This window comes from Phyllobates terribilis, unplaced genomic scaffold, assembly GCF_046119375.1.
Source record: "Phyllobates terribilis strain yellow unplaced genomic scaffold, ASM4611937v1 Scaffold_5__5_contigs__length_657084704, whole genome shotgun sequence".
Taxonomy (NCBI): Eukaryota; Metazoa; Chordata; class Amphibia; order Anura; family Dendrobatidae; genus Phyllobates; species Phyllobates terribilis.
In genome coordinates this window covers 655,781,285-655,805,673 of record NW_027362765.1, presented here as the reverse complement: position 1 = coordinate 655,805,673, position 24,389 = coordinate 655,781,285, and the positions used below count along the sequence as shown (strand labels likewise).

Below are 24,389 nucleotides of genomic sequence, written 5' to 3'. Positions count from 1 at the left end.
TCCATTCTGCCGGATAGCCTCTGCGAAGAGTTCTATAACACAAACAAAAAGAAGAGGTGATAGAGGGCAGCCTTGTCTGACCCCAGAGAGGACAGGGAAGGGGTCAGTCTTCCAGCCGTTCACCAACACCGAGCTGTGGATATCAAAATACATCAGACGGACATACGAACAAAACATGTTACCCAAACCTAACCGGTGCAGAGCTCGGCCCATGAACTCGTGGGAAACCCGGTCGAAGGCCTTCTCCTGATCCAAGGAGACCAGGGCCGCGTGTGCGCGGCGGACCTTGATGTACTCGACCGTGTCCCGCACGAGAGCGAGGCTGTCTGCGATGCGACGTCCAGGGATGCCGCAGGTCTGGTCAGGGTGGATGATCCGTCCAATGACCGTCTTAAGTCGTGTCGCCATCGTCTTGGCCAGGATCTTGTAGTCCACGTTGAGCAGAGTGATGGGACGCCAATTCCTCAGGTCGCACCTCTCTCCCTTCCGCTTGTACAGGATCGTGACCATTCCTTCCCTCAAAGATGGAGGCATTCTACCCTCCACCACCATCTCCTCGTACAGGTCCAACAGGTCCGGACAGATGAGGTCTCCCAGCGCTACATAGAGCTCCACTGGAAGACCATCACTGCCCGGGGTCCTGCCGGTCCTAAAGGATTTAGCGGCAGAGAGCAATTCGCCCACCATCAGAGGTTTGTCCAAGGCTGCCGTGCCTGCAGGATCAAGATGGTTAGTGATACCTGACAGGAACTTATCAGCAGCGTCGGGGTCGATAGTCTTGTGGGAGTAGAGTTCGCTGTAGAAGTCGCTGACGACCCTCATCACGTCCTCCTTCCCACGTCGCATGTTTCCGCTCTCGTCTCGCAGCTCGTTCAGGGGCGTGTGACCGGCATGAAGTTTCCTGAAAAAGAATGAGTTACATTTCTCACCCTTCTCCAGATTCTCCACTTTGGAACGGAAGACGATTCGCTTGGACTCCTCCTCAAAGTGCCTTTTCAGGCTCTTCTTGGTCTCCTCCAGCTCCTCCCTCACGTCCCAGCCGCAGTGAAGAAGGTCCTGCAGCGACCGCAGCTCGCGCTGCAGCCCTCTGAAGTCCCTCCTCTTCTCACACGCCTGTTGTCGACCCTTGGCCTGAAAGAAACAGCGAAACTCAAGTTTAACATATTCCCACCAATCAGAGACTGTTTGGAAGCTACCCTTGTAGGACTGCCACATTGCGTAGGCTGCTCTCAGCTCCTCCACGACTTCATCCTGAGCCAGCAGAGCACAATTCAGCTTCCAGGAGCCGGGGCCGCACGGAAAACCGTCGCCGAGGACACCTTGTAAGTGAATGGCTCTGTGGTCGGAGAAGAAGCAGGGGACCATCGAGTGCCTACTCTGCCTGACTGCCCGAGAGGTGAACACAAAGTCAATCCTGGAGCGGAGTGAGCCATCGGGTCGGCTCCACGAATAGTTCATGGAGCCTCTCCCCATGGAGCCCACCACGTCCTGAAGAGAGGCCTCGGTTACCATCTCGATGAGCAGCTTGGACGTGATGTCCAACTTGGCAGATGTGCCAGAACTACGACCATCCTCCTCGATGGGGCAGTTGAAATCCCCGGCCATCACTAAGGTCCTGGTGGTGGCAAGCTGAAGCCGCAGGGTCTGGAAAAGCTCCAAACGCTCATTCTTCAGTGGGGACGCATACACGTTGATGAACCTGACAGGTTCTCCCGCCCAGTTGCCATCTACAACAAGAGCCCTGCCGCAGATGAGCTCCTGGACGGACTCAAGCGTGAATGCGCCCCCCCTGATCAGAATTGCGACCCCCGCAGACTTGCAGTCACCCCCACCGGACCAGTAGGATGGACCGTGGGACCACTCCCTGGCCAGATGTTTGAAGGACCTAGAGGAGGGAAGGGAACATTCCTGCAACATATAAACATCACACAACTGGGAAGTAAGGAAGGCATAAATAGTCTGACGTCTGAACTTGTCCTTGATGCTCCTGACATTAATGGAAAATAAGTTAATATTAGCCATCATGTAGGGAAAAAAGAAAAAGTTAGCGCAGGCAATACACCTTAGTTACCACTCCGGTCGGGTGGTCCCTCGTCGGTGTTGACTGCTGGTGACGGGATCACCAGCAGGCCCTCTTCCTCTATCTGGTCAAGCAGCGCGGCCTCGATCTCGGCGACCACCAGTTCCTCCTCTTCTGGCTCGGCCACCAGGGTCTCAACCATGTGCTCCATCTCATCTGGCTCAGGGAGGGTATCCTCCTTTTCGCCTACGAAATCCAGAATCTTCTTTTTGGAGGATTCAGTAGCAGGGCTGTCCTCCACCTTCCTCTTTCCCCGGGTTGGAACTGGGGAGACAAGAAGGGGAAAATCCTCCTCGGTATAGATAGCGGCGGGTGGAGGAAAGGTTAATTCCACCGCTACCATGGTCTGGGGAGGGAGAGTGGCTGCCGGGGCAGGGGAAAGGACACCTGCTGAGGAGTAGGGGAAGGAGGAAGAGGAAGTGGAATCCTCAGCAGGGGTGGCCGGGGTTGGGGGGGATTGGACGGGGGTGGCAGGGGGAGGGATCGAGAGAGGGGTGACAGAACTCTTACCCTCCTTTGACTTTTTCTTCTGCTTCGGAGCTGCTGGGACCGTCGCTGGGGCTTTGGCCACCGACTCCTTGACCGCTTTGGCCTTGGTCGTCTCGGCCTTGGCCGCTGGGGCCTTGGTCGTCGCGTCCTTGACCTTCACAGGCCTGGTCGTCGGGGCCTTGTCCTCCGGAGCTGGGGTCGTCGCAACCACCGATGCCCAGGATCTCTCACGCTTGGGGCAATCCTTTTACAGATGAGCCGCCAGCCCACACAGGTTGCAGGACGTCTTCTTCGGGCAGTCCTTCGAGCTGTGTCCCGTCACTCGACAAATCCTGCAGGCATCCTCCTTGCAGTCCTTCATCTCGTGGCCGTTCTTGCCGCATCTCCTGCAGTTCCGCGGCATGTCCGGGTAATAGATGAGGCCGTACGAGTTGCCCAGGGAGAATGTCGGGGGCAGGTGCCGAAGTCCGTCTAAGTACGCCAGGTCCCTATGAAGTCTAACGGTCACCGACCACTTACCTGTCCAGAAGCCGAGTCCATTCAGGATGTGAGAGGGTTCCTTCACAACCAAACAGAAGCGTCTCAGGAAGGTACAGATGTCTTGGCCTGGGGTGTGCGGGTTGCGCATGGACACCGTGATCCTCCTTTCGTCCCTCTGGATAGGGCAGCTACCTGTAAAGGCAGAGAAAGAATTATCCGGTCCTTTTGCGCTTACCATTTCCCAGAACCTCCTGCAGGTGTTCACAGTGGCGAAGGTGACGAAGAAGATCCCCGTCAAGAAGGTCTGGATGCTGAGGGTGTCCGACCTGGAGAAGCCTCGATCCAGCAGCATCTTCTGGCAGAACACGTCCGAGGACATGTCCGGCACCCTCCCATCCACTTCCTTCAGCTTCAGGGCCACCGTCTGCCGCATCCATGGCTCCAGGGCTGGAGCTTCGTGGCGGGGCTTCTGGGGTCCCTTCTGCTGGCCAGTCGTGGAGGCAGAGTCCTTGGGGTCAGAATCGGCTCCTGGCTGGGCTCTCCTGGCTGTCCCCTGCTCCAGGCTCTTCTTTTCGGCCTTCCTCGCAGAGCTTGCCATGGCTTTCCTCCTGCAGTTACTTCTTGGAGCTGGATCTGGAACTCTTCCCGGAATGGGTGGAGCTATGCAGATTCTTCTCCCGTCGTGTTCTGGACAAATTCCCCGAAAGGTCTTTGTCTCGATGATTTTCTTCCTCGAAGATTCCACAGGACAGCCCGATTCTTCTCCGAGTCTTCGTCTTCTTCTGGATTCTTTAGAGCTTCTTCCTCCCACTGATATCCGCCTTCCTTCTCCGATGTCAGCTGGGCTCCGAAGCTCTTCTCCTTCGATCGCTCTCGTCAAGTGTAGATCTTAGCTCTTGTGTTCTTAAAAGAACAGATTTTTTTTTTTTTTTTTTTGAAAGCCCGAATTCGTGTACAAAACCCGAGTGCGCTTAAAAAAGTGACAAGTGCCACAAAAAAAGTGCACTAGGATGCTGGTCTTCTTGAAACCCTCTCCAAAAGGAGAAGGGTCCCCCAAACCATTCCCCGTCCCTCCGAGCCAAAAGGCCACAGCGAGGAACAGGGACAAAAAGCCACCTCCAGCCGAAGCCAGAGGCGACCCAATCTTACCCCAAGCACCTGCCCGAGTTCTCACCCGAGCAAGGCACTGGGAGCCAAAGACTGCTCCCCTCCCGGAAGAGGGGAGCCAACAACGCTCTCCTCCCGAAAGAGGAGAGCCAGGGGGGTTCAGGGGGGAGCGGAACCTGATGGCCACACACTCCCCCCCTAGACCTGCCAAGAGAGGAACCCGTAAGGGAACCGCATCCCGACAAAATCCTAGTAGGACGTGACACACGTGAATAAGTGGACACACAGTGACAAAGAAATTAAATAAATAGTGAAGGTTTCACAGTATAATACTGCCCGGACCTTCGACCGGGAATTGAAAAATTCCCCATCCTAAGGCCAGAAGGCCCGGAATAAGGGTGTGTGCGAAGAAAGAAAATTTGAAGTGCTTGTGCAAATGTGCCATAAACTCAAGTGGGGTTCCCAATCCCAGTGAGTTAAGGCACCCCAGGGTCACCACTCCTGGGGCACTTCACACTTCGGGCTTTCGATCTTCCCCGGCCCAATGGCGTCGATCCTGGGGGGCCATGCTTTCCACCAGATGACTATATTAGCCACCTGGCGTACTAACAAGCGCCTAAACCCCAGTGTGCATAATGTATCAATCTACTAAGGCGGCCAACATCCAAAACCGCCTTTTCGAAAGATACTACACTTGATCTTAGCCAAAAGGCCGAGAAGCGATAACCAGAATTGGTTTCAAACTACGGAGCCACCCAAGGATCCTGAAAAGTCCATTTGTGGAGATGAGCTCCTGGACTCCCGTTAAGAAGACATGTTGTCAACCTCTAGATCCCTTACATGCCTGCACTTTTCGGCTTGCTGCTGCTGCAATCCACGCGTTTTAGATCTGCATAACTCCACCTCTTTAAACACAGCACCTTCACCCCCTGCTGTTCCCACCCGCCTCAACACCGTTGGAAGGGAGGAGAACCAATTAAGGCGGGGGGTGGGGTGGAACGAGCAGCTGTCTACCCTTAGCAGGAGGGCTCCTGATTACATACCTCTCCTGCTGCTGCTGCTGCTGGCTGTCCAGCAGCAGACTGAAGGTGGCTGCTGCTGTGCACAGGTATATAAAGGCTCAGAGCCTATTATGACACGCGCAGCCAGCGTTCCATTGCCACATTCCATCTACTGCAGGCAGGATACCTGGCTGGCTGAATGTCGCTGAGAAGCTCACAGAGACCGCCATAAGCAACAGTTTAACAGAATGCCACAGACTAATCAACCAAACTTTTTGGGTTGGGTTCTCTTTTATAGTCTGCAGGAATTAAATGAAAGAAGTCAGTGTTCCAGCAGAGGGAGACAATGTTTCAGAAAAGGCATTGTAGCAAACCAAAAAAGAAATTTTAAGCACAGCAGAGTAACCAGCGCACATACCTGTTAGCTCAGGTGAGTTTAAAAGGCTGCTGTTGATAACAAGGGCATTTGCTAAATAGATGGTGTGTGTGCAACAATATACTGAAAGGTCAATTATATTGTGCAGCTTATCTCACCACCTGTAGTTATTTAGGTGAAAGCTCCAAAATGCTTGCCTAATATGTCTGTTTATCCAAAAGGAAGTAAAAAGGGAGAGCTAGAAAGATAGCATTGCATCACATTACATGGCAATGCAATGCACAGTTGCTGAAGTTGAACCAAAATGAGCTTGTAATCTGGCTTCTGCAACTTTGAACATGAAAAATCCAATGAGGAGAAGAAAAGCAAAGCCAAAGAGTCCATCCCAAAATCCGACAAACAAGCAAAATGAACAAAAAACATTGAATTCAATTCTTTCTGATTTTAGAAACTGCATTAAAGAAGGGGTGCACCGGTCCTGGAGATACTGCAATACCAGGTCAATGCGTGGAGTGGACAGAGCAAGCTCTTTTTCCATCTCCCTGTTCTAAAAATCCATTTAATATATGGTCCCCAGATAGGGGACATATCAGATATTAAACTGATAAGAACAGATACTACACTTGATCTTAGCCAAAAGGCCGAGAAGCGATAACCAGAATTGGTTTCAAACTACAGAGCCACCCAAGGATCCTGAAAAGTCCATTTGTGGAGATGAGCTCCTGGACTCCCGTTAAGAAGACATGTTGTCAACCTCTAGATCCCTTACATGCCTGCACTTTTCGGCTTGCTGCTGCTGCAATCCACGCGTTTTAGATCTGCATAACTCCACCTCTTTAAACACAGCACCTTCACCCCCTGCTGTTCCCACCCGCCTCAACACCGTTGGAAGGGAGGAGAACCAATTAAGGCGGGGGGTGGGGTGGAACGAGCAGCTGTCTACCCTTAGCAGGAGGGCTCCTGATTACATACCTCTCCTGCTGCTGCTGCTGCTGGCTGTCCAGCAGCAGACTGAAGGTGGCTGCTGCTGTGCACAGGTATATAAAGGCTCAGAGCCTATTATGACACGCGCAGCCAGCGTTCCATTGCCACATTCCATCTACTGCAGACAGGATACCTGGCTGGCTGAATGTCGCTGAGAAGCTCACAGAGACCGCCATAAGCAACAGTTTAACAGAATGCCACAGACTAATCAACCAAACTTTTTGGGTTGGGTTCTCTTTTATAGTCTGCAGGCATTAAATGAAAGAAGTCAGTGTTCCAGCAGAGGGAGACAACGTTTCAGAAAAGGCATTGTAGCAAACCAAAAAAGAAATTTTAAGCGCAGCAGAGTAACCAGCGCACATACCTGTTAGCTCAGGTGAGTTTAAAAGGCTGCTGTTGATAACAAGGGCATTTGCTATATAGATGGTGTGTGTGCAACAATATACTGAAAGGTCAATTATATTGTGCAGCTTATCTCACCACCTGTAGTTATTTAGGTGAAAGCTCCAAAATGCTTGCCTAATATGTCTGTTTATCCAAAAGGAAGTAAAAAGGGAGAGCTAGAAAGATAGCATTGCATCACATTACATGGCAATGCAATGCACAGTTGCTGAAGTTGAACCAAAATGAGCTTGTAATCTGGCTTCTGCAACTTTGAACATGAAAAATCCAATGAGGAGAAGAAAAGCAAAGCCAAAGAGTCCATCCCAAAATCCGACAAACAAGCAAAATGAACAAAAAACATTGAATTCAATTCTTTCTGATTTTAGAAACTGCATTAAAGAAGGGGTGCACCGGTCCTGGAGATACTGCAATACCAGGTCAATGCGTGGAGTGGACAGAGCAAGCTCTTTTTCCATCTCCCTGTTCTAAAAATCCATTTAATATATGGTCCCCAGATAGGGGACGTATCAGATATTAAACTGATAAGAACAGATACTACACTGGATCTTAGCCAAAAGGCCGAGAAGCGATAACCAGAATTGGTTTCAAACTACGGAGCCACCCAAGGATCCTGAAAAGTCCATTTGTGGAGATGAGCACCTGGACTCCCGTTAAGAAGACATGTTGTCAACCTCTAGATCCCTTACATGCCTGCACTTTTCGGCTTGCTGCTGCTGCAATCCACGCGTTTTAGATCTGCATAACTCCACCTCTTTAAACACAGCACCTTCACCCCCTGCTGTTCCCACCCGCCTCAACACCGTTGGAAGGGAGGAGAACCAATTAAGGCGGGGGGTGGGGTGGAACGAGCAGCTGTCTACCCTTAGCAGGAGGGCTCCTGATTACATACCTCTCCTGCTGCTGCTGCTGCTGGCTGTCCAGCAGCAGACTGAAGGTGGCTGCTGCTGTGCACAGGTATATAAAGGCTCAGAGCCTATTATGACACGCGCAGCCAGCGTTCCATTGCCACATTCCATCTACTGCAGGCAGGATACCTGGCTGGCTGAATGTCGCTGAGAAGCTCACAGAGACCGCCATAAGCAACAGTTTAACAGAATGCCACAGACTAATCAACCAAACTTTTTGGGTTGGGTTCTCTTTTATAGTCTGCAGGCATTAAATGAAAGAAGTCAGTGTTCCAGCAGAGGGAGACAACGTTTCAGAAAAGGCATTGTAGCAAACCAAAAAAGAAATTTTAAGCGCAGCAGAGTAACCAGCGCACATACCTGTTAGCTCAGGTGAGTTTAAAAGGCTGCTGTTGATAACAAGGGCATTTGCTAAATAGATGGTGTGTGTGCAACAATATACTGAAAGGTCAATTATATTGTGCAGCTTATCTCACCACCTGTAGTTATTTAGGTGAAAGCTCCAAAATGCTTGCCTAATATGTCTGTTTATCCAAAAGGAAGTAAAAAGGGAGAGCTAGAAAGATAGCATTGCATCACATTACATGGCAATGCAATGCACAGTTGCTGAAGTTGAACCAAAATGAGCTTGTAATCTGGCTTCTGCAACTTTGAACATGAAAAATCCAATGAGGAGAAGAAAAGCAAAGCCAAAGAGTCCATCCCAAAATCCGACAAACAAGCAAAATGAACAAAAAACATTGAATTCAATTCTTTCTGATTTTAGAAACTGCATTAAAGAAGGGGTGCACCGGTCCTGGAGATACTGCAATACCAGGTCAATGCGTGGAGTGGACAGAGCAAGCTCTTTTTCCATCTCCCTGTTCTAAAAATCCATTTAATATATGGTCCCCAGATAGGGGACGTATCAGATATTAAACTGATAAGAACAGATTTTTTGTTTTAATTTGGCTATCCCCTGCAGAGGGATAAAACCGTTTATTAAAACTTTAACAAATTACAAGCATAATTACACAAATACCAAACGTTAAAAGACAAATGAAATTTACAAAACAAAAAAATACAAAGATTTTAAATAATTAGGTTCCATTGGTCAACAAGCCATTTTTTGGAAATATGTACATTCTTCTTTTTGTCAATTAAATAATAAGTATACATTTCACATAAACATAAACTTAAAACATCATTCACTGATAAAACATCTTGTTTAAAAATAGCAATGTTGCGCGCTTTCCAGAGAGATGACTTGGCGCAGTTCACTGTCTTCCAAGCCATTGTGTACTGGTCCATTGTGGGGCATTCCATAAGTCCGTATAGCACAGTTTTATATGTAAAGTCCTTGAGGTCTGCCACCCTTTCCAGTAGGGGGAGCAGTCTTCTCCAGAAATCCTTTGCAAAATTACATGTCCATAATAGATGTTCCACCGTTTCCTCGTCTTGGCATCCGGCTCTTGGGCAGATGGCAGACCTCACAAATCCTCTTCTGTATTGGAATGCCCGGCAAGGAAGACAGCGGTGCATGCAACTCCAAGCCAGATCTCTCTGTTCATTAAAAAGATAAAAAACGTTAATCATTTTCCAGATAGACATAGATTTGTCATCATCATATCTGTCAACATTACATATTTCCTCACTTTTACGTATTTCTTTAATTAGTTTCTTACTATTTCTTAATTCCTCTATTTTCTTAGTCCCTAAATTAAAATCGGACACTATTTTCCTTAAAATCTCATAATGCGTCGACAAATTGAAAGCATGGGGCACAGATATATTAACTTCATACCATCCAAACTTTCTCATAAAAAATCCTGTATTAAAACGCATAAAAAAGGACCAATAGTGATTCTTAAAAAGGGCATTAAAACAGTAAACGAACAGATGGATTAAAAGAAACCTATTAAAATCTGGAAAATCTTTACCACCTTTTACTTTTGATTTCATCACGATTTCTCTTTTCAGCTTTTCCATTTTTGAGTTCCAAAAGAAGGTAAAACAGGTTTTGGTTATCTTTTTTAAAACATTAACAGGCGGGGGGAAAACCATGCTAAGATACAATAAAAGAGGTAAAATCACCATCTTTAAAACCAATACTTTACCCTCCATTGTAAGTCTCCTCATGTTCCACATACATATTTTCGTATTTACTTTCTGTGTAACTGTTTCCCAACTATTATAACCATCATTATTTTCAGTGAATGATATACCTAAAATGGAAATGGATTCGGAGACATTAATTGGTACATCACGTAAAATCATCCCCCCAACACTTAAAATGTTACACTTATTAAAATTGATTTTAAAACCAGAAGCTAGACAAAAGGATTGCACTTGATGGAGAGTGGCCGTAAGTGATGGTGCATCTGTACACAAGACCGCCACGTCATCCATGTAGCCTACAACCTTGGCCTCCAAACCACCGCTTCCAGGCAGAGGGACACCGCATATCTGTTTATTTTGGCGTATTGCACATAACATTGGTTCCAGTGCACAGATAAACAGTAGGGGGGACAGAGGGCATCCCTGTTTCACCCCTGACCGTAAAAATACCTCTTGTGTCTTAAAACCATTCACTAAAATCTTACTTGTACAATCCTTGTAAAATGCTTTAAGCGATAGTAAAAACCCTTCTGGTATGCCCATTTTCTCTAAAACTTTAAAAAGATAAAAGTGTGAGACACGGTCAAATGCTTTTTCAAAATCAATAGATAAAATCGCCATTTTCCCCTTTCTGTCTTTCACATCCTCAATACAGTCTTTCACTAAATTCAGATTGTCCCATATACTGCGCCCCGGCACCCCACACACTTGATTAGAATGAATAACTTTGCTGATGACTTCTTTTAGACGATTTGCACAAATTTTAGCCATTATTTTATAGTCACAATTTAAAAGTGTTATTGGTCTCCAGTTTTCTAATTTTGATTTATCGCCTTTTTTGTATAGGAGGGAGACTTCACCTTTCTTCCAGGAATTTAATAAAACCTTATTATTAAAAACCTCAGTAAACAAATAAAACAAATCATCTTTTAAAATATCATAAAAACATACATAAAATTCTATTGGGATGCCATCAGGACCAGGGACCTTTCCAGTTTTAAAACTTTTAATAGTTTTTAACACTTCTTGTTCCGTTAAAACTTGGGATAAAAACTCTTGGGATGCGGGATCTAAAACAGCTGTTAGTCCTTACAGCGAATCATCCATTAATTTATTATCTATATTTTTTCCATTAAAAAGATTAGAAAAAAAAACCTCAACTTTACCCAGCATATTTTTTATATTATTCTCACCATCTATATGGTCAATTATCACTTTTTCTTTTTTATTTTTCCTAAAAAAATATCTGGAACACTTTTCATTTTCTTCTATATGTTGTACTCTAGAACGAAAAATTATCTCTTTTCCTTTTTGTTCTAGCCATTTTGAAATCTCTTCTTTTAAGTTTGAAATATCAAGTTGTACATCTATCCCATTGTCTCTGAGCTTAAATAATGTTTGTAGGCGGGTATTTAAAATTCTATATTCTTCATATTTTTCTTTGGCTCTACATATACTCTTTTTAATAAAAAAGTCTTTTATTTTTACTTTCATTCTATCCCACCATACACTCATAGTCTCATTTGTTTTTTTCCCTTTTCTACATTTCCTATAAAACTCAATAAAATCTGATAAAATCTGCGGGTCGGTTAAAAGGGATACGTTCATTTTCCAGCTTTTCTTACCACATTTTTTGTTGTCATTTACTTTTATGGTAAAGGATAAAAGTTTATGGTCTGAAAATATATTAGTTAAAACTTCACATTTGGCAGGTATTGTTTTATCTGAACCAAAAATAAAATCAATCCTAGAGCTACAATTAGCATTGCTCCAAGTGAAACCGGCGTCCTCTGGGCTGTCACTATGACACTCTTTATATATGTCTATCAATTTAGCATCTTTGACTATATCATGTAGCATACCTGAGGTTTTATCGTAGTTCCTGCTTACAGAGCTGGAGCGCCGGTTTTCACCTTTTAAAACACAATTAAAATCCCCTGCTAAGATAAAAGGTTCAGAGTTATTAATAAATAATGGTAAAAGATCAAGCATTTCGGCTCTTTCATTTTTCTCTGGGGATCCATAAAAATTTAAAAACTGCCATCTAATACCATCAATAAAAGCTTTCACTAATAAAATACGACCTGGTAAAATTTCCTGAATAAAATCAATTAAAATGTTCCCTTTAAAAAGTATGGCTACACCCGCTGATCCTGCAGCATTCGATCCGGACCAGACAGATGGCCCACACTTCCACTCATCTTTATATTTTTGATATGACATTTCATGTGGGATATTACATTCTTGCAGAAAAAATACAGATGCAGTAAAACACGTAAAAAAATTAAAAAGAGCAGTTCTTCTCGTGTTAGATTTTATGCCTCTCACGTTGAGGGAAATACCTTTGAGTTCAGCCATCATTAGAAAATGTAGAAATTTTACTTAGGTAACTAAGAGCAACGGATTTACCTGTCCGATGAACCTGATCAGACCACTGAGCTTGCGCCTCCCTCCTCATCTGATAGTATCGTCACGAGAGTCTCCGTGGAGGAGGAAAGATTACCACATTTATATAAACCCGACGCTACACTGGCATAGCTCGGAGGGCTGGCTGGCAGAACCCGCTGGGTCTCCATTGGCTGGCCATGCAGTTCCTCATCAGGTGGGTCCCCGAGGGGTTCCGCCGCCCCTGTTTGACCTGTAGAAGGTCGTCCTATAGGAGGAGGTTGCGCACAAGGCAGAGCCTCTGACTCTTCAGAGGCAGCAAGATCCCGGTCCCCACCTGTAGCAGCGGAGACCGAAACCCCTGAGGGTCCAGCGTCCACGTCCCCTTCTGGAGAAGTGTCCATCTGTTCACCTCCTGCTGCCTCCTCCGAACCACCCTTTTTCTTTTTCTTAGGACCCACCTTTATCCACTCAGCGCCCTCAGCACTAGGAGATCCAGACTGGGCATGGGCTTCTGTGTCGGCCTTTTGCCGGTCCCTTTTGACCTTACCAGTAGTGCCCTTCTGCTCCTTCTCAGCCCTCCTTTTGGACTCCCGCAGGTCCTGCAGCCAGGTTTTGGGATTTGGTATTTTACCTGTCATAGACTCTGGAGACACTTCACTATTTGGTACGCCCTTATTGTCTCCAGAGGCTCCAGGTTGTTGTTCCTCCTCCTGAACGGTGGTCTGATCTTTTGGTCCTTGGTCGGACGTCTTGGACTTCCGCTTTTGCTCATCTTCCCGAAATCTGTGAGGACAAGAAAAATAAAAGTGACCTGGAGTCTGGCAAAAACTGCATTTCTTTTCCTTAGGGCATTCTTTTGTCTCATGTTCTTCACTAGCACAATTTCTACATGATACATGACAGTTTTCTTTTGAATGACCATAGCGCCCACAATTTCTGCAATATACTGGCATCCCAGAAAAGAAGAAATCCCCATTTGTTTGCCCAATTTTGAAACGGGCAGGGGGGAGCCGTATACCACCTGGTGTATTTGGATCTCTTGTACACTTCACAAGGAATTTCCACTTAGATGTCCATATGTTATATTCGTTTAATATCTTCCCAATACATTTAACACTTTTAAAATAAATTGCTAGAAATGACATTACTTCTGGAGCAGAAACAAAGGGCGAAAATATTTTTACAATAACCAGTCTTACCTCATCCAGGACGTGCTCAACAATTTGTATCCCTTTCAAAACAGGACTATTTTCAACTTTTTTTAACTTTTCTAGTACATCTCTAAAAATACCTTCTCCGGTGAATGTGATGTCATAGTCACCTCTTCTGGGATAATCCTGGATGGAGAGAATTTCATTCCTTTGTACGCCAAGAAGGTTCCTGAGCACGTCCTGGACTACATACCCTAATTTCCTCATATCCGAGCCACCCGCCGTGAAGTGAACTCGGATAGAGTTTTTTAGCCTCGCATAAAGAGGCACGAGGTTAGGGTCAACCTCCATGGAAAAACGCAACAAGGTTGCAAATTGCAGCCGCTTGCAATCTGCGCTCCCAGTGTTCTTGCAGCGAAAAACACCTGGAAGCTGGGGGATCGCAACTCGTTACCCTGGGACTAAGCCCTCTCCCTAATAGCAGCAAGCAGGTTAAGTCCACCAAAGTGGACGATCCTGCCAGGCCAAGGAGAGGGGTACCCGAGTGCCCTTCAACCACAATCTCCTGCAATAAAGCACTTGATCTTAGCCAAAAGGCCGAGAAGCGATAACCAGAATTGGTTTCAAACTACGGAGCCACCCAAGGATCCTGAAAAGTCCATTTGTGGAGATGAGCTCCTGGACTCCCGTTAAGAAGACATGTTGTCAACCTCTAGATCCCTTACATGCCTGCACTTTTCGGCTTGCTGCTGCTGCAATCCACGCGTTTTAGATCTGCATAACTCCACCTCTTTAAACACAGCACCTTCACCCCCTGCTGTTCCCACCCGCCTCAACACCGTTGGAAGGGAGGAGAACCAATTAAGGCGGGGGGTGGGGTGGAACGAGCAGCTGTCTACCCTTAGCAGGAGGGCTCCTGATTACATACCTCTCCTGCTGCTGCTGCTGCTGGCTGTCCAGCAGCAGACTGAAGGTGGCTGCTGCTGTGCACAGGTATATAAAGGCTCAGAGCCTATTATGACACGCGCAGCCAGCGTTCCATTGCCACATTCCATCTACTGCAGGCAGGATACCTGGCTGGCTGAATGTCGCTGAGAAGCTCACAGAGACCGCCATAAGCAACAGTTTAACAGAATGCCACAGACTAATCAACCAAACTTTTTGGGTTGGGTTCTCTTTTATAGTCTGCAGGCATTAAATGAAAGAAGTCAGTGTTCCAGCAGAAGGAGACAACGTTTCAGAAAAGGCATTGTAGCAAACCAAAAAAGAAATTTTAAGCGCAGCAGAGTAACCAGCGCACATACCTGTTAGCTCAGGTGAGTTTAAAAGGCTGCTGTTGATAACAAGGGCATTTGCTAAATAGATGGTGTGTGTGCAACAATATACTGAAAGGTCAATTATATTGTGCAGCTTATCTCACCACCTGTAGTTATTTAGGTGAAAGCTCCAAAATGCTTGCCTAATATGTCTGTTTATCCAAAAGGAAGTAAAAAGGGAGAGCTAGAAAGATAGCATTGCATCACATTACATGGCAATGCAATGCACAGTTGCTGAAGTTGAACCAAAATGAGCTTGTAATCTGGCTTCTGCAACTTTGAACATGAAAAATCCAATGAGGAGAAGAAAAGCAAAGCCAAAGAGTCCATCCCAAAATCCGACAAACAAGCAAAATGAACGAAAAACATTGAATTCAATTCTTTCTGATTTTAGAAACTGCATTAAAGAAGGGGTGCACCGGTCCTGGAGATACTGCAATACCAGGTCAATGCGTGGAGTGGACAGAGCAAGCTCTTTTTCCATCTCCCTGTTCTAAAAATCCATTTAATATATGGTCCCCAGATAGGGGACGTATCAGATATTAAACTGATAAGAACAGATACTACACTTGATCTTAGCCAAAAGGCCGAGAAGCGATAACCAGAATTGGTTTCAAACTACGGAGCCACCCAAGGATCCTGAAAAGTCCATTTGTGGAGATGAGCTCCTGGACTCCCGTTAAGAAGACATGTTGTCAACCTCTAGATCCCTTACATGCCTGCACTTTTCGGCTTGCTGCTGCTGCAATCCACGCGTTTTAGATCTGCATAACTCCACCTCTTTAAACACAGCACCTTCACCCCCTGCTGTTCCCACCCGCCTCAACACCGTTGGAAGGGAGGAGAACCAATTAAGGCGGGGGGTGGGGTGGAACGAGCAGCTGTCTACCCTTAGCAGGAGGGCTCCTGATTACATACCTCTCCTGCTGCTGCTGCTGCTGGCTGTCCAGCAGCAGACTGAAGGTGGCTGCTGCTGTGCACAGGTATATAAAGGCTCAGAGCCTATTATGACACGCGCAGCCAGCGTTCCATTGCCACATTCCATCTACTGCAGGCAGGATACCTGGCTGGCTGAATGTCGCTGAGAAGCTCACAGAGACCGCCATAAGCAACAGTTTAACAGAATGCCACAGACTAATCAACCAAACTTTTTGGGTTGGGTTCTCTTTTATAGTCTGCAGGCATTAAATGAAAGAAGTCAGTGTTCCAGCAGAAGGAGACAACGTTTCAGAAAAGGCATTGTAGCAAACCAAAAAAGAAATTTTAAGCGCAGCAGAGTAACCAGCGCACATACCTGTTAGCTCAGGTGAGTTTAAAAGGCTGCTGTTGATAACACGGGCATTTGCTAAATAGATGGTGTGTGTGCAACAATATACTGAAAGGTCAATTATATTGTGCAGCTTATCTCACCACCTGTAGTTATTTAGGTGAAAGCTCCAAAATGCTTGCCTAATATGTCTGTTTATCCAAAAGGAAGTAAAAAGGGAGAGCTAGAAAGATAGCATTGCATCACATTACATGGCAATGCAATGCACAGTTGCTGAAGTTGAACCAAAATGAGCTTGTAATCTGGCTTCTGCAACTTTGAACATGAAAAATCCAATGAGGAGAAGAAAAGCAAAGCCAAAGAGTCCATCCCAAAATCCGACAAACAAGCAAAATGAACAAAAAACATTGAATTCAATTCTTTCTGATTTTAGAAACTGCATTAAAGAAGGGGTGCACCGGTCCTGGAGATACTGCAATACCAGGTCAATGCGTGGAGTGGACAGAGCAAGCTCTTTTTCCATCTACCTGTTCTAAAAATCCATTTAATATATGGTCCCCAGATAGGGGACGTATCAGATATTAAACTGATAAGAACAGATTTTTTTTTTTTTTTTTATCGAAAGCCCGAATTCGTGTACAAAACCCGAGTGCGCTTAAAAAAGTGACAAGTGCCACAAAAAAAGTGCACTAGGATGCTGGTCTTCTTGAAACCCTCTCCAAAAGGAGAAGGGTCCCCCAAACCATTCCCCGTCCCTCCGAGCCAAAAGGCCACAGCGAGGAACAGGGACAAAAAGCCACCTCCAGCAGAAGCCAGAGGCGACCCAATCTTACCCCCAGCACCTGCCCGAGTTCTCACCCGAGCAAGGCACTGGGAGCCAAAGACTGTGCTCCCCTCCCGGAAGAGGGGAGCCAACAACGCTCTCCTCCCGAAAGAGGAGAGCCAGGGGGGTTCAGGGGGGAGCGGAACCTGATGGCCACACACTCCCCCCCTAGACCTGCCAAGAGAGGAACCCGTAAGGGAACCGCATCCCGACAAAATCCTAGTAGGACGTGACACACGTGAATAAGTGGACACACAGTGACAAAGAAATTAAATAAATAGTGAAGGTTTCACAGTATAATACTGCCCGGACCTTCGACCGGGAATTAAAAAATTCCCCATCCTAAGGCCAGAAGGCCCGGAATAAGGGTGTGTGCGAAGAAAGAAAATTTGAAGTGCTTGTGCAAATGTGCCATAAACTCAAGTGGGGTTCCCAATCCCAGTGAGTTAAGGCACCCCAGGGTCACCACTCCTGGGGCACTTCACACTTCGGGCTTTCGATCTTCCCCGGCCCAATGGCGTCGATCCTGGGGGGCCATGCTTTCCACCAGATGACTATATTAGCCATCTGGCGTACTAACAAGCGCCTATACCCCAGTGTGCATAATGTATCAATCTACTAGGGCGGCCAACATCCAAAACCGCCTTTTCGAAAGATACTACACTTGATCTTAGCCAAAAGGCCGAGAAGCGATAACCAGAATTGGTTTCAAACTACGGAGCCACCCAAGGATCCTGAAAAGTCCATTTGTGGAGATGAGCTCCTGGACTCCCGTTAAGAAGACATGTTGTCAACCTCTAGATCCCTTACATGCCTGCACTTTTCGGCTTGCTGCTGCTGCAATCCACGCGTTTTAGATCTGCATAACTCCACCTCTTTAAACACAGCACCTTCACCCCCTGCTGTTCCCACCCGCCTCAACACCGTTGGAAGGGAGGAGAACCAATTAAGGCGGGGGGTGGGGTGGAACGAGCAGCTGTCTACCCTTAGCAGGAGGGCTCCTGATTACATACCTCTCCTGCTGCTGCTGCTGCTGGCTGTCCAGCAGCAGACTGAAGGTGGCTGCTGCTGTGCACAGGTATATAAAGGCTCAGAGCCTATTATGACACGCGCAGCCAGCGTTCCATTGCCACATTCCATCTACTGCAGGCAGGATACCTGGCTGGCTGAATGTCGCTGAGAAGCTCACAGAGACCGCCATAAGCAACAGTTTAACAGAATGCCACAGACTAATCAACCAAACTTTTTGGGTTGGGTTCTCTTTTATAGTCTGCAGGCATTAAATGAAAGAAGTCAGTGTTCCAGCAGAAGGAGACAACGTTTCAGAAAAGGCATTGTAGCAAACCAAAAAAGAAATTTTAAGCGCAGCAGAGTAACCAGCGCACATACCTGTTAGCTCAGGTGAGTTTAAAAGGCTGCTGTTGATAACACGGGCATTTGCTAAATAGATGGTGTGTGTGCAACAATATACTGAAAGGTCAATTATATTGTGCAGCTTATCTCACCACCTGTAGTTATTTAGGTGAAAGCTCCAAAATGCTTGCCTAATATGTCTGTTTATCCAAAAGGAAGTAAAAAGGGAGAGCTAGAAAGATAGCATTGCATCACATTACATGGCAATGCAATGCACAGTTGCTGAAGTTGAACCAAAATGAGCTTGTAATCTGGCTTCTGCAACTTTGAACATGAAAAATCCAATGAGGAGAAGAAAAGCAAAGCCAAAGAGTCCATCCCAAAATCCGACAAACAAGCAAAATGAACAAAAAACATTGAATTCAATTCTTTCTGATTTTAGAAACTGCATTAAAGAAGGGGTGCACCGGTCCTGGAGATACTGCAATACCAGGTCAATGCGTGGAGTGGACAGAGCAAGCTCTTTTTCCATCTACCTGTTCTAAAAATCCATTTAATATATGGTCCCCAGATAGGGGACGTATCAGATATTAAACTGATAAGAACAGATTTTTTTTTTTTTTTTTATCGAAAGCCCGAATTCGTGTACAAAACCCGAGTGCGCTTAAAAAAGTGACAAGTGCCACAAAAAAAGTGCACTAGGATGCTGGTCTTCTTGAAACCCTCTCCAAAAGGAGAAGGGTCCCCCAAACCATTCCCCGTCCCTCCGAGCCAAAAGGCCACAGCGAGGAACAGGGACAAAAAGCCACCTCCAGCAGAAGCCAGAGGCGACCCAATCTTACCCCCAGCACCTGCCCGAGTTCTCACCCGAGCAAGGCACTGGGAGCCAAAGACTGTGCTCCCCTCCCGGAAGAGGGGAGCCAACAACGCTCTCCTCCCGAAAGAGGAGAGCCAGGGGGGTTCAGGGGGGAGCGGAACCTGATGGCCACACACTCCCCCCCTAGACCTGCCAAGAGAGGAACCCGTAAGGGAACCGCATCCCGACAAAATCCTAGTAGGACGTGACACACGTGAATAAGTGGACACACAGTGACAAAGAAATTAAATAAATAGTGAAGGTTTCACAGTATAATACTGCCGGGACCTTCGACCGGGAATTAAAAAATTCCCCATCCTAAGGCCAGAAGGCCCGGAATAAGGGTGTGTGCGAAGAAAGAAAATTTGAAGTGCTTGTGCAAATGTGCCATAAACTCAAGTGGGGTTCCCAATCCCAGTGAGTTAAGGCACCCCAGGGTCACCACTCCTGGGGCACTTCACACTTCGGGCTTTCGATCTTCCCCGGCCCAATGGCGTCGATCCTGGGGGGCCATGCTTTCCACCAGATGACTATATTAGCCATCTGGCGTACTAACAAGCGCCTAAACCCCAGTGTGCATAATGTATCAATCTACTAGGGCGGCCAACATCCAAAACCGCCTTTTCGAAAGATACTACACTTGATCTTAGCCAAAAGGCCGAGAAGCGATAACCAGAATTGGTTTCAAACTACGGAGCCACCCAAGGATCCTGAAAAGTCCATTTGTGGAGATGAGCTCCTGGACTCCCGTTAAGAAGACATGTTGTCAACCTCTAGATCCCTTACATGCCTGCACTTTTCGGCTTGCTGCTGCTGCAATCCACGCGTTTTAGATCTGCATAACTCCACCTCTTTAAACACAGCACCTTCACCCCCTGCTGTTCCCACCCGCCTCAACACCGTTGGAAGGGAGGAGAACCAATTAAGGCGGGGGGTGGGGTGGAACGAGCAGCTGTCTACCCTTAGCAGGAGGGCTCCTGATTACATACCTCTCCTGCTGCTGCTGCTGCTGGCTGTCCAGCAGCAGACTGAAGGTGGCTGCTGCTGTGCACAGGTATATAAAGGCTCAGAGCCTATTATGACATGCGCAGCCAGCGTTCCATTGCCACATTCCATCTACTGCAGGCAGGATACCTGGCTGGCTGAATGTCGCTGAGAAGCTCACAGAGACCGCCATAAGCAACAGTTTAACAGAATGCCACAGACTAATCAACCAAACTTTTTGGGTTGGGTTCTCTTTTATAGTCTGCAGGCATTAAATGAAAGAAGTCAGTGTTCCAGCAGAAGGAGACAACGTTTCAGAAAAGGCATTGTAGCAAACCAAAAAAGAAATTTTAAGCGCAGCAGAGTAACCAGCGCACATACCTGTTAGCTCAGGTGAGTTTAAAAGGCTGCTGTTGATAACACGGGCATTTGCTAAATAGATGGTGTGTGTGCAACAATATACTGAAAGGTCAATTATATTGTGCAGCTTATCTCACCACCTGTAGTTATTTAGGTGAAAGCTCCAAAATGCTTGCCTAATATGTCTGTTTATCCAAAAGGAAGTAAAAAGGGAGAGCTAGAAAGATAGCATTGCATCACATTACATGGCAATGCAATGCACAGTTGCTGAAGTTGAACCAAAATGAGCTTGTAATCTGGCTTCTGCAACTTTGAACATGAAAAATCCAATGAGGAGAAGAAAAGCAAAGCCAAAGAGTCCATCCCAAAATCCGACAAACAAGCAAAATGAACAAAAAACATTGAATTCAATTCTTTCTGATTTTAGAAACTGCATTAAAGAAGGGGTGCACCGGTCCTGGAGATACTGCAATACCAGGTCAATGCGTGGAGTGGACAGAGCAAGCTCTTTTTCCATCTCCCTGTTCTAAAAATCCATTTAATATATGGTCCCCAGATAGGGGACGTATCAGATATTAAACTGATAAGAACAGATACTACACTTGATCTTAGCCAAAAGGCCGAGAAGCGATAACCAGAATTGGTTTCAAACTACGGAGCCACCCAAGGATCCTGAAAAGTCCATTTGTGGAGATGAGCTCCTGGACTCCCGTTAAGAAGACATGTTGTCAACCTCTAGATCCCTTACATGCCTGCACTTTTCGGCTTGTTGCTGCTGCAATCCACGCGTTTTAGATCTGCATAACTCCACCTCTTTAAACACAGCACCTTCACCCCCTGCTGTTCCCACCCGCCTCAACACCATTGGAAGGGAGGAGAACCAATTAAGGCGGGGGGTGGGGTGGAACGAGCAGCTGTCTACCCTTAGCAGGAGGGCTCCTGATTACATACCTCTCCTGCTGCTGCTGCTGCTGGCTGTCCAGCAGCAGACTGAAGGTGGCTGCTGCTGTGCACAGGTATATAAAGGCTCAGAGCCTATTATGACACGCGCAGCCAGCGTTCCATTGCCACATTCCATCTACTGCAGGCAGGATACCTGGCTGGCTGAATGTCGCTGAGAAGCTCACAGAGACCGCCATAAGCAACAGTTTAACAGAATGCCACAGACTAATCAACCAAACTTTTTGGGTTGGGTTCTCTTTTATAGTCTGCAGGCATTAAATGAAAGAAGTCAGTGTTCCAGCAGAAGGAGACAACGTTTCAGAAAAGGCATTGTAGCAAACCAAAAAAGAAATTTTAAGCGCAGCAGAGTAACCAGCGCACATACCTGTTAGCTCAGGTGAGTTTAAAAGGCTGCTGTTGATAACAAGGGCATTTGCTAAATAGATGGTGTGTGTGCAACAATATACTGAAAGGTCAATTATATTGTGCAGCTTATCTCACCACCTGTAGTTATTTAGGTGAAAGCTCCAAAATGCTTGCCTAATATGTCTGTTTATCCAAAAGGAAGTAAAAAGGGAGAGCTAGAAAGATAGCATTGCATCACATTACATGGCAATGCAATGCACAGTTGCTGAAGTTGAACCAAAATGAGCTTGTAATCTGGCTTCTGCAACTTTGAACATGAAAAATCCAATGAGGAGAAGAAAAGCAAAGCCAAAGAGTCCATCCCAAAATCCGACAAACAAGCAAAATGAACAAAAAACATTGAATTCAATTCTTTCTGATTTTAGAAACTGCATTAAAGAAGGGGTGCACCGGTCCTGGAGATACTGCAATACCAGGTCAATGCGTGGAGTGGACAGAGCAAGCTCTTTTTCCATCTCCCTGTTCTAAAAATCCATTTAATATATGGTCCCCAGATAGGGGACGTATCAGATATTAAACTGATAAGAACAGATACTACACTTGATCTTAGCCAAAAGGCCGAGAAGCGATAACCAGAATTGGTTTCAAACTACGGAGCCACCCAAGGATCCTGAAAAGTCCATTTGTGGAGATGAGCTCCTGGACTCCCGTTAAGAAGACATGTTGTCAACCTCTAGATCCCTTACATGCCTGCACTTTTCGGCTTGCTGCTGCTGCAATCCACGCGTTTTAGATCTGCATAACTCCACCTCTTTAAACACAGCACCTTCACCCCCTGCTGTTCCCACCCGCCTCAACACCGTTGGAAGGGAGGAGAACCAATTAAGGCGGGGGGTGGGGTGGAACGAGCAGCTGTCTACCCTTAGCAGGAGGGCTCCTGATTACATACCTCTCCTGCTGCTGCTGCTGCTGGCTGTCCAGCAGCAGACTGAAGGTGGCTGCTGCTGTGCACAGGTATATAAAGGCTCAGAGCCTATTATGACACGCGCAGCCAGCGTTCCATTGCCACATTCCATCTACTGCAGGCAGGATACCTGGCTGGCTGAATGTCGCTGAGAAGCTCACAGAGACCGCCATAAGCAACAGTTTAACAGAATGCCACAGACTAATCAACCAAACTTTTTGGGTTGGGTTCTCTTTTATAGTCTGCAGGCATTAAATGAAAGAAGTCAGTGTTCCAGCAGAAGGAGACAACGTTTCAGAAAAGGCATTGTAGCAAACCAAAAAAGAAATTTTAAGCGCAGCAGAGTAACCAGCGCACATACCTGTTAGCTCAGGTGAGTTTAAAAGGCTGCTGTTGATAACACGGGCATTTGCTAAATAGATGGTGTGTGTGCAACAATATACTGAAAGGTCAATTATATTGTGCAGCTTATCTCACCACCTGTAGTTATTTAGGTGAAAGCTCCAAAATGCTTGCCTAATATGTCTGTTTATCCAAAAGGAAGTAAAAAGGGAGAGCTAGAAAGATAGCATTGCATCACATTACATGGCAATGCAATGCACAGTTGCTGAAGTTGAACCAAAATGAGCTTGTAATCTGGCTTCTGCAACTTTGAACATGAAAAATCCAATGAGGAGAAGAAAAGCAAAGCCAAAGAGTCCATCCCAAAATCCGACAAACAAGCAAAATGAACAAAAAACATTGAATTCAATTCTTTCTGATTTTAGAAACTGCATTAAAGAAGGGGTGCACCGGTCCTGGAGATACTGCAATACCAGGTCAATGCGTGGAGTGGACAGAGCAAGCTTTTTTTCCATCTCCCTGTTCTAAAAATCCATTTAATATATGGTCCCCAGATAGGGGACGTATCAGATATTAAACTGATAAGAACAGATTTTTTTTTTTTTTTTTTTTTTTTTTTTTTTTTTTTTTTCCAAACACTCAGAAATTAAGTTTTATAATCTTAAATCATATATCACCAAACTCAAGATTTTAGTTCCATCATCGTGTTTAGATATTATATTTATATTTTTTCATTTGAATTAATATATATAAAGTTAAACATAACAATTCGTTTGCAGTTTCAACAGTTTCCAAACAAATCACAACTGACATTACTTCACCCGGTTTCCCAAACTAAATATCCCCTTTTTCTCTTTTACTTTCCTCCCAACAAAACCCCTTAACTTCTTTTCTTCCTCCTCATGCTCTAACCGCATCTGTTCCCAATCATACTCTTCCTCATCATCTCTGAAAGTCACCACCTTCTCCAACACTTTACCCTTTTCCTCTTTTACTTCTTTCTTTTCACCAGATACTTTCCTTGATCCACAATTTTCCTGTACCGTTACCTTTTTCTTCAATTTCACCTTTAAACTTTCAACTTCTTTTCCCTGCTTATTCTCCTCTATAATTATCGCATCAACTTCCTTCTTCATTTTATCACCAATATCTTCCTTTTGTCCTCCAAAGTTCTTTTCAAAAGTTCCTTTGCTGCTTTCCATGTAACAATACCCAGAACTCCCGTTTACCATAATCCTCCCATTATGCAAATTTTCTTCTCCTGTTGTCCACACCAAAAAACGTCTCTTTCCGTTCCAAATACCAACTTTGTTCCTGTATAATTTCTGAAACTTTACCATCTTACATTTAGAT

General features: G+C 45.8%; 8 non-coding genes and 4 pseudogenes across 8 annotated transcripts; all 12 read right to left on the bottom strand.

The window, feature by feature from the left end:
• Positions 1-4,788: 4,788 nt before the first annotated feature.
• Positions 4,789-4,880, bottom strand: LOC141151174 (U2 spliceosomal RNA; annotated as a pseudogene).
• A 1,115-nt stretch (positions 4,881-5,995) lies between these two features.
• LOC141274226 (U2 spliceosomal RNA) lies at positions 5,996-6,186 on the bottom strand. Its single transcript, XR_012322511.1, has one exon. It is a non-coding gene; the product is annotated as a U2 spliceosomal RNA (small nuclear RNA).
• Positions 6,187-7,301: 1,115 nt separating this feature from the next.
• On the bottom strand, positions 7,302-7,492 carry LOC141149711 (U2 spliceosomal RNA). The gene has a single exon (XR_012245999.1). It is a non-coding gene; the product is annotated as a U2 spliceosomal RNA (small nuclear RNA).
• A 1,115-nt stretch (positions 7,493-8,607) lies between these two features.
• Positions 8,608-8,797, bottom strand: LOC141150392 (U2 spliceosomal RNA). The gene has a single exon (XR_012246604.1). It is a non-coding gene; the product is annotated as a U2 spliceosomal RNA (small nuclear RNA).
• A 6,390-nt stretch (positions 8,798-15,187) lies between these two features.
• On the bottom strand, positions 15,188-15,378 carry LOC141149360 (U2 spliceosomal RNA). Its single transcript, XR_012245659.1, has one exon. It is a non-coding gene; the product is annotated as a U2 spliceosomal RNA (small nuclear RNA).
• A 1,115-nt stretch (positions 15,379-16,493) lies between these two features.
• Positions 16,494-16,677, bottom strand: LOC141150788 (U2 spliceosomal RNA). The gene has a single exon (XR_012246904.1). It is a non-coding gene; the product is annotated as a U2 spliceosomal RNA (small nuclear RNA).
• Positions 16,678-17,471: 794 nt separating this feature from the next.
• LOC141151190 (U2 spliceosomal RNA) lies at positions 17,472-17,563 on the bottom strand (annotated as a pseudogene).
• Positions 17,564-18,678: 1,115 nt separating this feature from the next.
• LOC141150787 (U2 spliceosomal RNA) lies at positions 18,679-18,862 on the bottom strand. The gene has a single exon (XR_012246903.1). It is a non-coding gene; the product is annotated as a U2 spliceosomal RNA (small nuclear RNA).
• A 794-nt stretch (positions 18,863-19,656) lies between these two features.
• On the bottom strand, positions 19,657-19,748 carry LOC141151201 (U2 spliceosomal RNA; annotated as a pseudogene).
• A 1,115-nt stretch (positions 19,749-20,863) lies between these two features.
• Positions 20,864-21,054, bottom strand: LOC141149359 (U2 spliceosomal RNA). The gene has a single exon (XR_012245658.1). It is a non-coding gene; the product is annotated as a U2 spliceosomal RNA (small nuclear RNA).
• Positions 21,055-22,169: 1,115 nt separating this feature from the next.
• Positions 22,170-22,360, bottom strand: LOC141149358 (U2 spliceosomal RNA). Its single transcript, XR_012245657.1, has one exon. It is a non-coding gene; the product is annotated as a U2 spliceosomal RNA (small nuclear RNA).
• Positions 22,361-23,475: 1,115 nt separating this feature from the next.
• LOC141150821 (U2 spliceosomal RNA) lies at positions 23,476-23,688 on the bottom strand (annotated as a pseudogene).
• Between the last annotated feature and the right edge of the window lie 701 nt (positions 23,689-24,389).